Here is a 15,753-nt window from a genome sequence, read left to right as displayed (position 1 = left end):
GGAATTAAAATGCCACCTCTATCTCATTTTAGACAGATATAAATTTACACTTAATAACTTTTTTACACTAGACCTCTTTCTTTGGAAACATACCACAAAATTACTAATTAACCCATCCAACTCTATCTTTTATCCCAAAAGCTTCTTATATTATGCAGTTATAAACTGCTAGGCCAATTACTATATACGATCGTATTGATTTACGGCCCCATTTACCCTCCAACACAAATATAGCTTTTCCCTGCATCTTACTAAAACGTATTACTCTATCATAGCTATTCCTGCATCTTACTAAAACGTATTACTCTAACTATACTTTTAACCCCAATTTAAGTGTTTTTAAACCTTATAATTGTTTAAAAATACATTTTATTAAAAAAAGAAACTTAAAAACAAAACAAACAACAAAGCTTTAAAATAGGCGTGTGTTATAAGGTGGAATAGGATAGATCAATAAGCACTAATGCCCAGAGCTGAAACCATATATCCCAACCAACTGAGACATGGTAGAATAAGCACCTTTTTAAGATCTTTTAGGCAAGAGCTAACGCAGCACCTAACTAAAAAGGCTGTTATCTTACCTACCCAGGAGATGACGCGTCTTGTCTCTTACAAATGAAGTTTTTCCTTTTTTTTAGCGCATTTTTATAAGGGTGTTTCTATAGCATAGTTATGCTAGCACGCAAAAAAGCTCATGCCTAAGTAAAGCGGTTAGCTAGCAAAAAAAGCAAGCTGTAGGCAAAGACAACAAAAGCCTACCTACCCTACCATTTACGTTGGGTGTCGTTGGATAACCAAAACATTTGGTAGAGTTTCTTAACCAATTTAGGGCCTTAGCCCCAGACCAGTAGATCTGGGTCAAGACAAAAGATAAGTTTTTTATACTATAGATGTGGTTCCCAAACTACCCTGCATTCTATTCTATGTAACCCATGTTTGTAATAAACAAAACAAAACATACAAAAACTAAGCCAAACAACCATGCTCAAAGCCTTAAGAAAAAAATGACAATAAAAAGAGTCGAAGCCATAATAGGCCGTTGCTGTTATCGTTGTTATAACGCTAATTTACAGGTCGCAAGCAAGATTGTTGCCGATCAACCCGTCCCCGTTGCTGTCGCAGGTAATGGAGGATTTCAAATTGCTTCCCTCCCATTCTTTTTTTTCTTTGAATTATTGTTTACTTACATTTCTGTTGTGATAATAGTTTTGGTTATTGTCATTTTCACAGTCATTTCCTTTAGACATACAAACTGGAAGGTGTAAAGATGGCTCTTTTTTACGAACCGGTCTTTTTTTTTGTTTTTTAATAATTATTATTAATTACAAAATGACGCTTGTAAGAAAAGGTAAGCAAAATCAACGTTTTAACTAATCCTTGGAATGGAACGGTTAAAGATTTAACCTTATCCTAACTCACAAAAAAGTAGCATAATTGGCATATTTAAGATGTACGGGTTTTTTGAGTTGAGGTGGATAACCAATCTATCCGATTGGTTCGTAAGACAGCCGCAGAAGCGATAGCACCGGAGAGCTCAATTACCTTTCATGCCCTTTCACTGGTTTTCACCATCCTAGCTTTCTTTCACTTTTTAGTGATAGTGATTTTATTTGTTTTTTTTTGTTTTCCCTCTTTTTTTTGCATTATAATATATGATTTCGCGGTGGTTTACGTAGGGTCCTATCGACCCATAGAACTCTACGGAAAGTGTAGACGGAAGTACAGGAGTAGTGTTGACGGAGGGTGTTGGCATTTTTGTTTTCGCCGTTGTTTAATCATAAAACACAAAGAACAGCCATGAATATTAGTATTAATAACCGCAAAACAAAGTTTTAAAGTAACAATGAATTTAGGTTGTTGTTTTAATTTTAAAAAGCCCCCAACAAACTCCCCGCAGGCTCCAACCCCTGGCCCAATTAATGAGGTTCCCCCCATTAACCTACCGCCAGCAGAAATTCGCCCATTTGAAACCGAACTTACTTTATCACACTGGGTTAAAGAGACGGCGCCGTCAAGTACATCCGCGGTGCCGCCGCAGGCTGCAGAGACAGCAGAGATAGTCAACCTTGCTTCACCTTTCGAATTCTTAAACTTTACTGTAATTTACATGATCGCCTTGGCCTTGATCATTCTAGCAGTCATTTACAGAAAACGTATAAACTTTTTAGTGTAAAGATGGTAAAAACAAAACGCTCTTTATGATATAGTCAAAAGAAAAGGATTGGAAGCCGGGATCACTTCCTCTGCTTAAGAGCATCCCTATCATTTAGTGGATCCAAGTCCATGGCCTTTCTTAGGGTCACTTGGAGCCCTAGCAAGCACTATTGGTGCTGTTATGTGTATGCATTCATTTACAGGAGATAGAGCACTTTTTGCCTTGGGCTTAGGATTAATCTTATATACTATGTTCGTATGGTGGCGTGATGTTACATGTGAATCTACTTACGAAGGACATTACACTAAAGTGGTATAATTAGGGCTTCGTTACGGTTTTCTTTTGTTTATCGTCTCGGAGGTTATGTTTTCTTTAGCCTTTTTTTGGGCCTTTTTTCATTCCTCTTCGGCACCTGCAGTAGAGATTGGAGCTATTTGGCCCCCTAAAGGAATTGAAGTTTTAAATCCTTAGGGAATCCCTTTTCTAAATACCCTTATTCTCCTTCTCTCTGGAGCTGCTGTGACTTGGGCTCATTATGCCATACTCGCAGGTTTAAAATAATAAGCAGTTCATGCTTTAGTAGCTATCGTTTGGCTGGCTTTAGTTTTCACTGGGTTTTAAGGAATGGAATATTATGAAGCACTTTTTATCATCTCTGACGGTATTTATGGGTTTACTTCTTTTTTAGCTACTGGGTTTTATGGGTTCTATGTCATTATAGGAACTATTCTCTTGATGATACGCGGTATTCGTTAATATATGGGCCATTTCAGTCCTTTACATCACTTTGGCTTCGAAGCAGCTGCTCGGTACTGGTATTTTGTGGACGTGGTTTGGTTATTTCTATTTGTCTCTATCTATTGGTGGGGAGGTTCATGACAAGGTATGGGCCTTGCCCTTCCCCAACTCGTTTACAACGCGTTGTAAACCTTAACCACAGGGTCTACTTTACTATTTGGCTTTGCGACCTTAAACACAAAGTTTACTTCTTACACTAACACTGAAAAGAAACCTAAGTTGTGTTTTTTGTTTTGCATTGGGTATTAATATTCATGAAAGTTTCTATAGTTGCAGCATTGACAAATCTATGAATACAGCGGCATAGATAGGCTGCTTTAGTGGATACGAACCCCCAGAATGTCCCATATCTCTGTCTTTCGCTACATTAGGCTCCACTTCTACTTGTGTTTGTGTTTAAGTTAAACATGGTGTTTTTAATTTTTTTTTGTTTTTGTTTTTTTATTTATTTAATAAGCAAAGCCATAAATATCAAGAACAAACCTTGTGTTGGTGTTAGCAAAGCGGAGCCAACGCAAGTCCTTTGGATGCATGCTAAGGCATTCTTGCCTCTCGAATCAAATAAAGTCAACAGAATGTAAATTGATTGACCGTTACCGCTTCATCTTACTATTTATAAGCCGTAGCTTACTTCGACCCTTCCTATTTTTTATAGAATCTCTGGAGCTTTCCTAGCCACTGTGTTGCTTGTTGGTATTTTCCTTTTGAAGGTTGGTTATCTTAGCCTTACTTTCGATAATTGTTATTAATACGTTTTCTTTGTTGTAAACTCTTTCTATTGGTTCGTTTTGGGCTTAGTAAATTTTCTTTTCCTAGCTTTGTCTCATTATATGAATAATGGGGTTTGCTACTTATGGTGGGATTTGGGTATTGTTTTAGATCTATCTTAAGTACATACTTCTGGAATCCCGATGTTATTTCGTGCTGCCCTCTCAGCCCTTCCAACACTTATCCGATTCCTTTTTTCGTGAAGGGAGCGAGCTAACTCCCTTCCCTTGGCTCAGGCGACGTTTAGTTACGTTACGACATTACACAAGGCATCCCCGACCGGCAAACAAAACACAGGAACCCCTCCGCTCCGCGAAGATAACTAAACTACAATTTGTCATTCGATACCTTTTCCCGGTTTTCTCTGCATCGATTTGAAAACGGTCTAGTCGCATATATCACAGGGCTACAAGGGGTTTAAGTCCTCTTATGCGAGGGCAAGGATAGGATAGGCACATCTGTTACAAACAAACAAGGGTCGCACAGAATCCGATGCGCTCGAGCCCGCTACGAATGGAATGCAGCCTTTCACCTGAAGAAAATTCATTATTCTACGAGAATGTTTGCAAAAGCGTTGCTCGTCGCGGGAGATTCTCTCGATCTGAACTCGGAAGCTGGGATTTGACCTTTTCCGTCGCGCCAACGCATTTACTTAGCGGCCTAGAAACGAGTCATTGACTGGTATTTAAGCAATCTTACCCGTTGCCTGTACGGAGCCCCCTTTTTATATAGTTAGACCATCACCCGTCAACACAGCCTCAACATTATCAGATTCTGAATTCGAAGCAATGCCAACTGTACCGTCTTCGGATTCCACCAATTCGCCAGCCATTACTTTATTAAGTCCGTGAATACGGGTGATTTTGTCTCCCACTTAAACGATGTTAACAACTTTTCTTTCTGCCCTTTGATTTGCAAATGATGCTACGTCAGGTTGAATGTTTATTACCTGGCGAAAAGGAGAGGTAAAAATGAAACCTTCTTCATGATGAAATGGGGGCTGAAAGTCGCGATTACGTGGATTTGTTAGCCATAGCTCGTTGCAAGCCGATATAGTAATTAATCATTCGCAGCGTTAGACGACCGTTTTTTTGAAATTTCGGATGCTAGTCGAGAAACTGTCAAACCTGCTTAATTGCTCGTTGCTTCTCGAAACGAATTGCATAATTTTTACTTTCTTCAAGTTCCGTTTCCGTGCAGTCGTTGTCAGTTGCATCGACGAGATCTCGTCGTTCCCTATCCATCTGCGTAAGTCCAATAATGCGAATCTCTAAGCTTTCATTTCCGCTTGTTGCAATTGCCCTTCGAAGGTTGTTTTTCAGTCGCTTCTGTGTGGCGCTCTTCTGCATCTCGAATCGTATGAAATGCAGGGATTCGCGGGATAGCATTTTATCATATCCTGTGATAGAATGGGAAAAGATTTCCCAAAGACATGCTTTTTTGCCGTCATTCCTATTGTAACGTTTACCTGGCTTCTCTGTCTTGTGGCAAGTTGGCATCCCTATTACAAGGCCCCGTAGGCTGCAAAGGTGGACTGAAAGAAACTCCTTCCCGTAATTGCAAACGCTAATAGCAGATTTTAAGTTTTGTTGCCCTGGCTTTAGAGCGTTGTACCTAGTAGTTAGTCTTATAATGTTAGCTACCTTGTCTTTTACTAAGTTATTGCACTCAGTAACGTTTCAATCTTGCTTTTGCTAAAGCAGCCTTTTCTTCGTTGCATCTAGCAATAGCAAAAGCAAAAGTCGAATTAATCAACATTTTTTACATCTTTTCTGCTGTTTCTATTAAAGAGAAAATTCATAGAACGCGAGGATCAATTGTACAGTAATGTCTAAAGGTAGGATTGAGAAGGCTATTGAAGGTGTCTCGAATCACTCGAATCCCCTTGGTTCCTAATCCAACGTTACCTACGCTTAGCGATAGGGGACAGGCGTATTGATGTACAACCTAGGTGACTTTGGATTTTATAAAAATGGATCCTATTTGCGCTATCCGACTTATGTGAATAGTTTGGCTGAATAAGTGCTCCCTGAGCGTGCGAGTCACATGGCTTCTTCACTGTTAAGGTCCCATTTGAATATTGTCTTTTCTGAGCTATTTCGTAGTAACGGTTATTTTTATTGCATTGGCATTGAATTTTCTTTTCCGAGAATCATCACTTAACGCCTCGCTCATGCTATCGTTGATTGATAAGGTGCCGTTTCAGGCTATAGGGGGTCGGATTCGCTTCTTTGAGAGCCAGGACTCTCTTTTTCTTTTTTCAATCGCTTGTTTATTTTGCTTTTCTTGTCGGGATCTTGCTTGATTAAGCCCTTATCCTTTCGATTGCTGAGGGTTTGCGTCGTCTACTATGCGTGCTTTGCTTCTTTAATTCATAGCCAGCGCCTGCTACAAGAATGAACAACCATTATCCCTCTTCCCTTCGGTTGAGTGGCTAAAGCCCCTAGCACAACATTTACTGGCACTTACTAGATAAAGGTTACATGGCGGAAATAGCTTAATGGTAGAGTATAGCCTTGCCAAGGCTGGAGTTGAGGGTTCGAGTCCCTTTTTCCGCTTGCAGAATTGCTATGGTCTGCACTATAGATTGTCGTACAGGGCTATCCTCAATACTAAAAATAGAGCAAGCAAGTTAGATTTTGTACTATCTGTACTTAGACATGGTTCTGTAGAATCTCAGGGTTACGTAAGGATAACTATACTTTATCACTGGGCTGGGCTTATAGACCGGGAGATCTCTTCTGTTTACCTGGGCCCGGCATTAACGTAGTAAACATTGCTGCGGACACATCGATCTTTATAACCGAACCGTGCTAGTCGAAGACTGTTGCATATGTCTGGTCTCCTGCACTGCACAGATTAGCGACCGAAAGACCCGACCCTAGCACAGGAAGGATTATGGATCATTAGTCAACAACTGCTCTGCTGATGTAACAAGTACCAGCTTGTATATGTCAAAGCATGTGGCTACAATTTGAACCCACCATTCGCTACCCTTTTTATATAATAAAAGCGCAATGGCTGCCGTGTGCAATACCCATGCCGGCATGTTTGTAATAGATGAGCCTCTTGCTTTATGTTTTGTGCCTATCCCCGCTCTTTGCCCCATTACTATTTCACTTTTTAAGAGCTAAAAAAAAGCTTAATCGCAATCTGGCCGTAGGGACCGAGTTTGAGTAAAGGAAATAAACAGCCTTTACGGTTCTACACTTTGCTAAATCGACCTATCAACTCATAGTTGCCGTTTAGGCACCTTGGGGTTCATTGCCCAGGCCACGCAAACTACCTTTAGTTTGGTTAGAGAACCGGAACCACAAGTGGTTGGGTTGACTTGGGTAGCGCGTTTAACAGGGACCTCTACCCCCAGGCCCGAAAAGCGAAAGCAAAAACAACATTTTTTTTATCATCAATACGAATTTAAATAAGATTCTTGTATAATAATCCATGCGTAACCAGGAACAATTCAATTAGTGCGACGACGAAACATAATCGTAACTAACTGCTTATCGGGGTTTGGAACTACTTCTCGGCCCTGGCTTCTCGCAGACTTATCGACGCGTTGCAGATGGTGGATAAACCATACTGGTATAGATTACCTGTACAAGCAAGCATTTAGAGTAACCTGCTTGTTGTTCATTGTTATCTCGGTGTTGCTAGCTTTGGCTGTTTACTGCTTCTTTTCGTTACGTGGTTTTTTGTTCTTTGAGTCCCTTCCTGGCATGCTAACGCAGCCCCTTAGGCGGGCTTGTGGAAACAAACAACCACGCCACTGTAAATGTTATGAATACAAGATGATTATCACCTTTAAACAAACAAAAACAAAAACATGCTGAGGATCAATCGAAAGATAAGTCCTTAGCTTCTTTATTAACAATAAATAAGCATTTTTCATCCTTACCTTCTTTGTCTTCTAACAGTACGGTTTTAGAAGATACTTCAAGGTTAAATATATCCCCAGCTTCTTTGCCCCCGAATGCTTCTTTGTCTAAGCCTTTACTTTCTTGGAACAAAATCCGTTTTTTATTGGGATTTTCCCTTTTTGATATTATCAAACATAGAAATAAGACGACTATCGGAAACATCCGCAATTAGGGATATGCCCGTTTAGCTGAAGAAAAGGGCAATAGTGAAGTAATGCCTAAGGTGTCCATGATGTCTTTTTATTTTCCCCGCACTTTTCTTTTTTTTTGTACTCTATGTTATGACTGAGAATAGTTATCTTCTCAACAATAATTAAATGACGAAGAGTTCACTTGTATGAAGTGGGAATCTTACATACAGTTTTGTATAGCAACGTTATAGCTGTCGACTATTTCACAACTACACCGAAAAAACCCAACTTTGCCTTTATTTAATTAACCTCCAAGTTTGAGGTAACGGCTTACATACTAGGTATTGACTACAACTTGCAGGAACATTTAGTGGTCCTCGCTGATTTACACGCATGGGAGTTTACGTGTCCTATGCTGCTTGAGTTAAAACGTGGGCTAGCTGTATTTCCGGCTACTAGACTATCATCATTGCCGGGTGCAGCACTTGACTGCTTTGCCTGGTCAAACGAAACAGGTAGAGACTGACAAGGTTTTTTCGCTACATGCTCTACTCGAAGGGCAAAGGTAGTCAGGCTTCCTTTCCATCGATATCATCAACTCTGACTTTTAAAACAAACCTAACTAGCATAATGCTAACGGGGAAAACGGGATTCGAACCCGCGGCTTCTGGCGTGACAGACCAGCACTCTAACCGACTAAGCTATTTCCCCTGCCCCGGCCGGAGGTGGAGGATTCATTAAGCCCCCATCCCTGTTATTTGTTCTTTGAAGATGTTACGTGCAATTTACGAAGTAATATGTGCTGTGTTGTCCAATATAGCCCTAGTCATTCTATTTTACTCTGCATGCATCTTTTTTGAAGCCACTCCATAAAAGCTCCATACATACTTATGTAAATAAACGCGACGGCGCCTAAATGCCTGCTGGCGGCTTTTTTGGTGCTTTTTCCCTTTTAAAACTAGCGTAGCACGAATATTTTTTACCACAGTATTACGTCTTATTATATTCGTGTTTGGAATTTTGGATGTCCTACTCCTGCGGGATGTCTTATTTCTGTTTTTGCGAAACTTTAGATCCTTGTTCCTGGATTTTATGCTTTTGCTTTTGTTTTCATGGAATCTACCTCTAGAAAATTGATTTTTTTTTGAGAGGTGAAACTTTTTTTTATTCTTCTTGCGGTTGCGTTTGTAAGAGGGACTTCTGAAAAGGAAAGCTACGAGCCCTGCGATAACTACAGCATACCCACCCTTAATTAAATTGAAAATCAACCCTTTGACCTTGTTACAGTCACGCCAAATCTTAGTTGGTTCAATCCAAACTATTTTCTTGTTCAATGGTTTTGACAAAATAATTCCCGGTTTACGCGGCTTTGGCAAAAGAAGTCTTGGTTCATAAAAATGAAGCTCCTTTACTTCTACTTTTTCTAGATTCGAATCTTCGATTCCAACAAAATTATACCTTGCTTATTCAGTAATTGACACCTCTGCTGTCACTTCATGTTTTAAAAGGATTACAGGAGTTTTCAGTCCTGTATTCACCAAGATCATATTTGATGAGCGTAACAGTTTGATTAAACCCTTGTCCCTATCATGCCTTTTATTTCCATATCGCAATAGCTTTACTAAATATTATAGAGCGCCTTCACGTAGTAAAGTGGAACTGGAATTATGTAGTTAACCTAAGCTCTGACATTGCTGCATAAGCTTGGCTCCTGAACCGTACATGAGACTGATGATCTCATACGGCTCTTCCCGTCATGTTAGCGTCTTCTCTTTAAGCTATGGCGAAAGGCGGGCGTTTTAAACTATAGTACGATTTTACTTATAATTGTAAACAAAGACAGTTAAGACAGTGATTTAACACGAGTTTAAATACCTTTACCTTACATATGATTTGCTGTTATTTACAATTAATAATCAATAAAGTCAATGGGTCTCCATGTTAGCCCTGGAGCTTGGTGGAGAATCCTCTTTCTAAGAGCATACAGCCAGGCAGGCCTTCCGTTTCTGGAGCTTCATGGGCGTTGCCCCGTTCCCTAACCGGATGCTTAGACGTGAGCTACACTTCGTAGAAGATGCCGCAAGCGTAAATGGTTCGTCCTAGACCTAGAATGAAAGAGCCATCAATAACTTACTTTTCTTGGGCGTCTAGGGACGCTCAATGACAATCCCCAAGTTGTCACTGCCTTACTTTTTCCGCTATTACGATAATGAGTCCCTCGGTGCAGTCAGCACCGTCGATTGTCGGGCAACGAGGCTTACACTCATTCATTGTTCGTCCTATGTGTGCTCTAGGCCTTTTGCTTTTGTGGCTTCGAGGGTAGCTACCTTTCTATTAAATCAAGGCCTGAGAGTTGGCTGAACATCCCAGCTATTGACGTGGCAACTAACGATCTCTGTTTTTTTGTCTGTTTCTGGTTAGAGTTCGCGTCATTAGTAGTGCGGGTCATTCCGCGGATATTGCTTGGGACTAACAGATCACACTGGGGAATGATTAACCAAAGCTCGTTTTGCTTTCTTTTATTTTTGTTTTGTTTTTCGTTATAAGGTCTGTTCTTATCTTAATATCCATGGGAGCTTGTAAAAAGATGAAAACATGAAAATGAAAATGAAAGGGATCCAAAACAAAAGTAGTGTCATTTTCATCGAAAATAGTGTCACTTTCATCATCATCGGGAGGTTGAACTTTCCTAGATCGACTTCCTGTCCCATTTGCTTCGGCATGATAATTTAAATTTTAATAAATAAAATGAAAGAAAATATGATAAGAAAAGAGAAAAATCAAGATAGAAAAAGAAATTAAAAAAACACATAAATTACAACCGTGCTTGCGTGAAAGGGAATGGAAAAGGGAACCGTTAGGATCGCCCATCAGCTTAGGACCACCAGGTTGACGTCGCCGCATCGGCTAGATCTGGCAAGTCGAGGCTATTGAGATCGAAAACACAGTGGACTTAACGGCTTCGTCTATCACACTGTAAAGCCGATAGATTGTATCATTTGCGATAGCACAGACTGCAATAAATATCAGCAATCCTGCAATCATCCCATTCGACTGATAGGGTTGGTGGTTACTTCAGTTACTAATTCGTTAACTAAAGTTACTTGAGGCTAAATCAGCTAAGGTTGTGGATTAGCTATCTCCTTTTTTTCCGAGTCGTAGTTTTTTCAGAATAGAACTAACCATAGGGATAGGGACTTTACTTGCACTCTTACTTTCGTCACTTTTGTTTGTACCCCTTTTGTTGCTATCCCTTGCTAAAGCCCGTGGCTGCCACAGTAAGGGCAACTAAAAGGCTCAAAAGACTCTTTTTGGCATGCATTTATGCTCGTCAATTCAAGGCCACATTTTGGTTTTATTTGTTTTGCAAGGCAGATGCGGTTCTTTGATCCTATTCGCTACTTATCTGTTGCCATTGTATGTTATTGGAAGGTTCAACGCCTTTGGTCATAACTGGCCAGGTGGGATACTTGACCTCTTAACGTTGATTGTCGATTTTTCAATCTGATGATGAATCATCGAACCCACTCTGCGGAAGCGGAGCTACCATATCAGTTATCGTGGAATGCTCAGGGCAAAACTGGAACTACTTTATCCATCTTTCAAAAGAAATTATCTAACCTATAGGTAGTTTGCAGGCCAAAAACACACTCGCTAAGCTATCAAAGACCGTTAGTTAACGTTAACTTGCTATATTCAAATCCAAGACCGAAGCACAAGAGATTCTTGTTGAGAGAGAATAAGTTTTGCCATCCATTACCACGCACGCAAACTACCTTTAGTTTGGTTAGAGAACCGGAACCCGGCGCCGACGATTGAACGAGTTGTTTGTCGCTTCATTCAACGGTAGGGGTCTGGGCCGTGAGTAACTTGGTGCAACATGGAGATCGAATTCTTGCATTCTATTTAGTTTGTTTTTTTTTGCGGAACAGAAAGCGACATCGAGGGAAGGAAACAAGGCAACCTACACTCGTGTAGGCTTGAACTGATCGCCGGCTACTCCCTTTCCAGAGGGTAGGTCCGTAAGATGGTTAGGGAAGGTTTCATAAGGTAGTGTTCGCAGTCCTTGCCGGTAACCTCGCTTTGTAGTCCTAACCACTAATAGTGGCAGTGGCATTATTACCTTGCCCTTCGTAGTTACTACCACTAACAGTGGCATTTTTTATAACTTCTTTGCCATCATTTCGACTAAGGATTGAAGAACGAAAGCGCTCATTTAAGGGAACAAGTGAATCTGTTAAATGAACGGGTTATTCACTTGAAACGGTCGGAAAAGTTTATGTTTGACTTGTATTCTGATCAAGTTAGGCGTAAATATGGGTTTATACAATTGACACAAAAAGGCAATTCAGTGGAAGAGCAGGGGCAGTTACGTGCAAAGACAGTGAAATTCAAAGGACAACCGCAGAGTACGACAGGAGACAGAAATCACTCCTCTAGATCTGATCTAGGGGGCGCTAGTAAAGACAGCAATCTTAGTGTCAGTGAGCCGCTTCGGATCATGAGCCCAACTGAGGAATATTTTATTAATTATACTTTGATGCTATGGCTGGATTTTGCCACAGACCTTTATTCCCCATTGATCAAATGGGTTGTAAAAAAAACTGCAACGAATACAAATATATTGTCGCTACTTCCTTGGCTGTAACTTTTACTTCGGAGATTGAAGTGACTCCTTTTAGGTTAGGAGGGGGCGCCTTTAGTTTAGTTTGGTAGAACGTGGGTCTCCAAAACCCGATGTCGTAGGTTCGAATCCTACAGGGCGTGTTTTTTCTTACCTACCCAAGGATTGCTTAAGCGGTACACATTAAAATTGAAATAGGAATAGAATTAATTTTCGTCGTTAGAAAAGCGGCACATCTGCTATTTGTTTCCTGAAATACTTTTTTGGACAGAGAAGAGGCGAGGAGGTAGGGGGAGGATTCGACAGATATCTTTTAAATCCTTCCCCCTTCCCAATATCAAAATCTTATCTTAGGTAGGACGATTCTTAACTAAATTTCATCGAATATTTAATTGGTTACTCTGTCGGTATTACAAGTATGCAGTTACAAAAAATCTAGCTAGGGTTATCGGAATTAAGCCTAACACGATTCCAGATAGTAATGCTTCAACCATTTTAATTTGTGAATGTTTAATACAAATACTTACCAAAGTAAACGCATTAACTAATAATTAATCGTTAGTAGGTGCGATGGATTAGTAAGCGCTGTGTGTAAAACTTTTTCGTCCCTATTTACTTTTTTTTTCCTTATTTTCTGCTTTATTTTAGCATATTAAAGCAATTCAAATAGTCTGACAGTGCTTTGCCTATTCGTTTTTGGCTGGCATTTAGGAAGTTTTATGTTATAAGCTGTAAGTCGGGCTATCTACAGTTAACTTTATACCTTAAACGGTGTAGAGTCACTATGTATAGGAGTCTGGCCGTTAATGACACGGGCATGGCTCGTTGTAGTCCTTGCTTGGGACGCTGACATCTAAAGCTCCGTTGGTTTATCAAGCAAGTTAAAGGCCGCTAGTAAAGTAAGATTATTCGCTATCCTGCCTGAGGCAATGAAAATTAAATTGAAATGCCAGAAATATCGGTAAAACAAATCAAATAGAAACCTTTTTCTAATGGATTAGCTTTTTTCCTTATTCTCATGTTTATTTGCTTCGCGTGCAGAACGCTCAAAAACTCCGCCGATGCCTACGGAAAGGCCACAGGCAGAGTCCTCTAATTCCCTAGTCTTTACTAACAATTCGAAGGGAGTTCCACAAGAACCTGCTCCGGGCAGTAGCTCAGGTTCAAGTGATTCAGTGCCTGACTGGGAAGGGACCCTCCCACTTTGGCAGATTGGCTTAAAGATATTATATCCTCGGTCTTTTTTAAAGTTCTTGTATGTATTGGATTTTTTTAAGTGCCTTCTCCCCCAAAAATCCTGTCTTGGCCCAGATCTACTGGTCTGGGGCCCAGCCCCTGTAGCGTGAAAAGCTTGGCAAAAAAAGTGAATCATGCCATCTCGAAGTCAGAAACGTATGCCTCTAGCTCAGCGCGTTGTCTAGAAGCACATTCGCCTAATGAGCAAAAAACCCTAATGAAGGATGTAGAGAAAACAACACTTATGCAAGAATAGCGAAACGCTATACCGAAAGCTATCCGCTTCTAACTCTCCCAACTAAGCCCCATTGCGGCTACAGGCTGCCCATCGTGACCATCCCGTTTTATGTTGCTGCCATGAAGCTGACTGTCCAAGCTGCCACTTTCCATGTATTGATTGATAGATTAGCAATTTGCTGCTTTATTAGCTGCCTTGCAGTAGCTTAATAAGGGAACGAGGTTAGCTCAAAGAACTTAAACTTAAACTTGGCAAGCTGAATCTTACATAGGTTGGCTTGTTTTTGTGTTGCTTCGAAACCTAGAGAAAATACAAGCCTTTTTGAAGGGAAGCGATAACACGTAACCAGGGCATACGTAGGCGCGAAGCCGCTGAAATCGTATTGGCATGGCCTAATCGCATTACTACGCTTAGGACAAGAGCCTCGTCACTATGTTATACAACCTTAGACCCTACTTACGTGTAACACGGCGAAGCACTTGAACTTTTAGCTGCCGCTTTGAATACATGAATAAATTGAGGCCCGAAGGGATGAACACGTTAGTACTGACTGATTTGCGATGGCTAAAGTCTTACTGCTCTCTAAGGGACGAAGGGGGCAGCCGAAGCGAAGGCGCGACGCGTTTTCGTGTAACCGATAGATTGGCGTTGCCATAGATATGAACTGCCCGTTGCCTGCGGCCCTCGTTGTTTCATTGTACAGAATACCTTTTCCTTGCCTCGCCACTTAGGATCAAGACTAATGCAGGGTACGTACAAAGCAAAAAAGGAACCGATACGATCAAGAAAGAAAGATAGCCCCCGTAACCCCTAAAAAGTAAAGATAGGCGATATCCTGCAAAGGCAGCCAAAGTAGGCCTCGTGGAACTGAGAAAGGTTAGCCTCCCCGCAACCAAGCAAGCACTGCTTTGATAGCAAGAAAGGCTAGAGGTTGTAGGCAGAAAGTATCGAAAGCAGGCAAGAAGGGAAAGTGGGCCAGTGCAATAACCCAGACATTATTGATCCTCTGCTTCTATTTACTCAATTTTCTGCCTTCCTTCCCGTGGTTGGCTTGTTTTGTTTGCCCTAGCGACACCATTAAGAGGACTGGGTGATTGTGATTAGAGATCAATTCACTGTCGCTTCGAGTACACGACGAGGTTACGAAACCCGTCATGGCGATAACATGGTAATTTAGAAACAAGGCGTGTATGAGGAACTATCAATGTCTACGGTTTGCGTTGGGATTGCCCTTCGGCACTTCAGGGCTCAACCAATTAAACTCTCGGTGTCTACGGCGTTAGAATGAACTTCGTGCATCCATTTATTTCTACGGAATTACCAACGCTAGACTGGACGTATTCGACCATGCGCCCAGATTATGCAGGGAAAACCAGCGATACTTTTTAAGAGCAAAGGGTACAGGAACGTAGTGGCGTTCTCAACTCATTCCTCTGATCCCAGTATAAATTGGATCGGCGAGAAAGGTTAACCCAACCCTGCTTGACACTTTGTGCCCCTCGCTCCCTAGTCTTGGCATAGGATTTAAAACATCGAAAAGGTGGGCTATAGGAAAAAGCGTAGGGAACCGCTTACTTTAAATAAAACAAGAACTGAAAGAAAGAGGACTGAACATAATACCGGGTGGAAGATACATGCTTTACCTTGCAAGTTGTGAAAGCTTTCTTCTCAATAAGAGTGAGAGTTAGTGGTATATAGCTTTATCGAAGCCCGAAATGAAACGATGTTGCACTGAAGAGGACTCGAACCCCTAACTACCTGGTTCGAAGCCAGGGACTCTATCCAATTGAGCTATCGGTGCGGGGGGGTTGGGTCAAGGAAAGCCCAACCCTGGAAATGTTTTTTGCGTTATTTCAAAATGAGTTTACGTAATTAAAGAAAAT

At 40.9% G+C, this 15,753-nt stretch overlaps 2 non-coding genes and 1 pseudogene across 2 annotated transcripts; 1 reads left to right on the top strand and 2 right to left on the bottom strand.

Moving 5' to 3' along the window:
• Positions 1-8,409: 8,409 nt before the first annotated feature.
• TRNAD-GUC (transfer RNA aspartic acid (anticodon GUC)) lies at positions 8,410-8,483 on the bottom strand. The gene has a single exon. It is a non-coding gene; the product is annotated as a tRNA-Asp (tRNA).
• Positions 8,484-8,608: 125 nt separating this feature from the next.
• On the bottom strand, positions 8,609-9,319 carry LOC147416472 (uncharacterized; annotated as a pseudogene).
• Positions 9,320-12,465: 3,146 nt separating this feature from the next.
• TRNAW-CCA (transfer RNA tryptophan (anticodon CCA)) lies at positions 12,466-12,539 on the top strand. Its single transcript has one exon. It is a non-coding gene; the product is annotated as a tRNA-Trp (tRNA).
• Positions 12,540-15,753: the final 3,214 nt, after the last annotated feature.

This window comes from Adiantum capillus-veneris, unplaced genomic scaffold, assembly GCF_014529385.1.
Source record: "Adiantum capillus-veneris isolate H3 unplaced genomic scaffold, ASM1452938v2 Hic_scaffold_940, whole genome shotgun sequence".
NCBI lineage: Eukaryota > Viridiplantae > Streptophyta > Polypodiopsida > Polypodiales > Pteridaceae > Adiantum > Adiantum capillus-veneris.
Note: the sequence above shows the minus strand (reverse complement) of the source record. Positions and strands in the feature narration are given on the sequence as shown.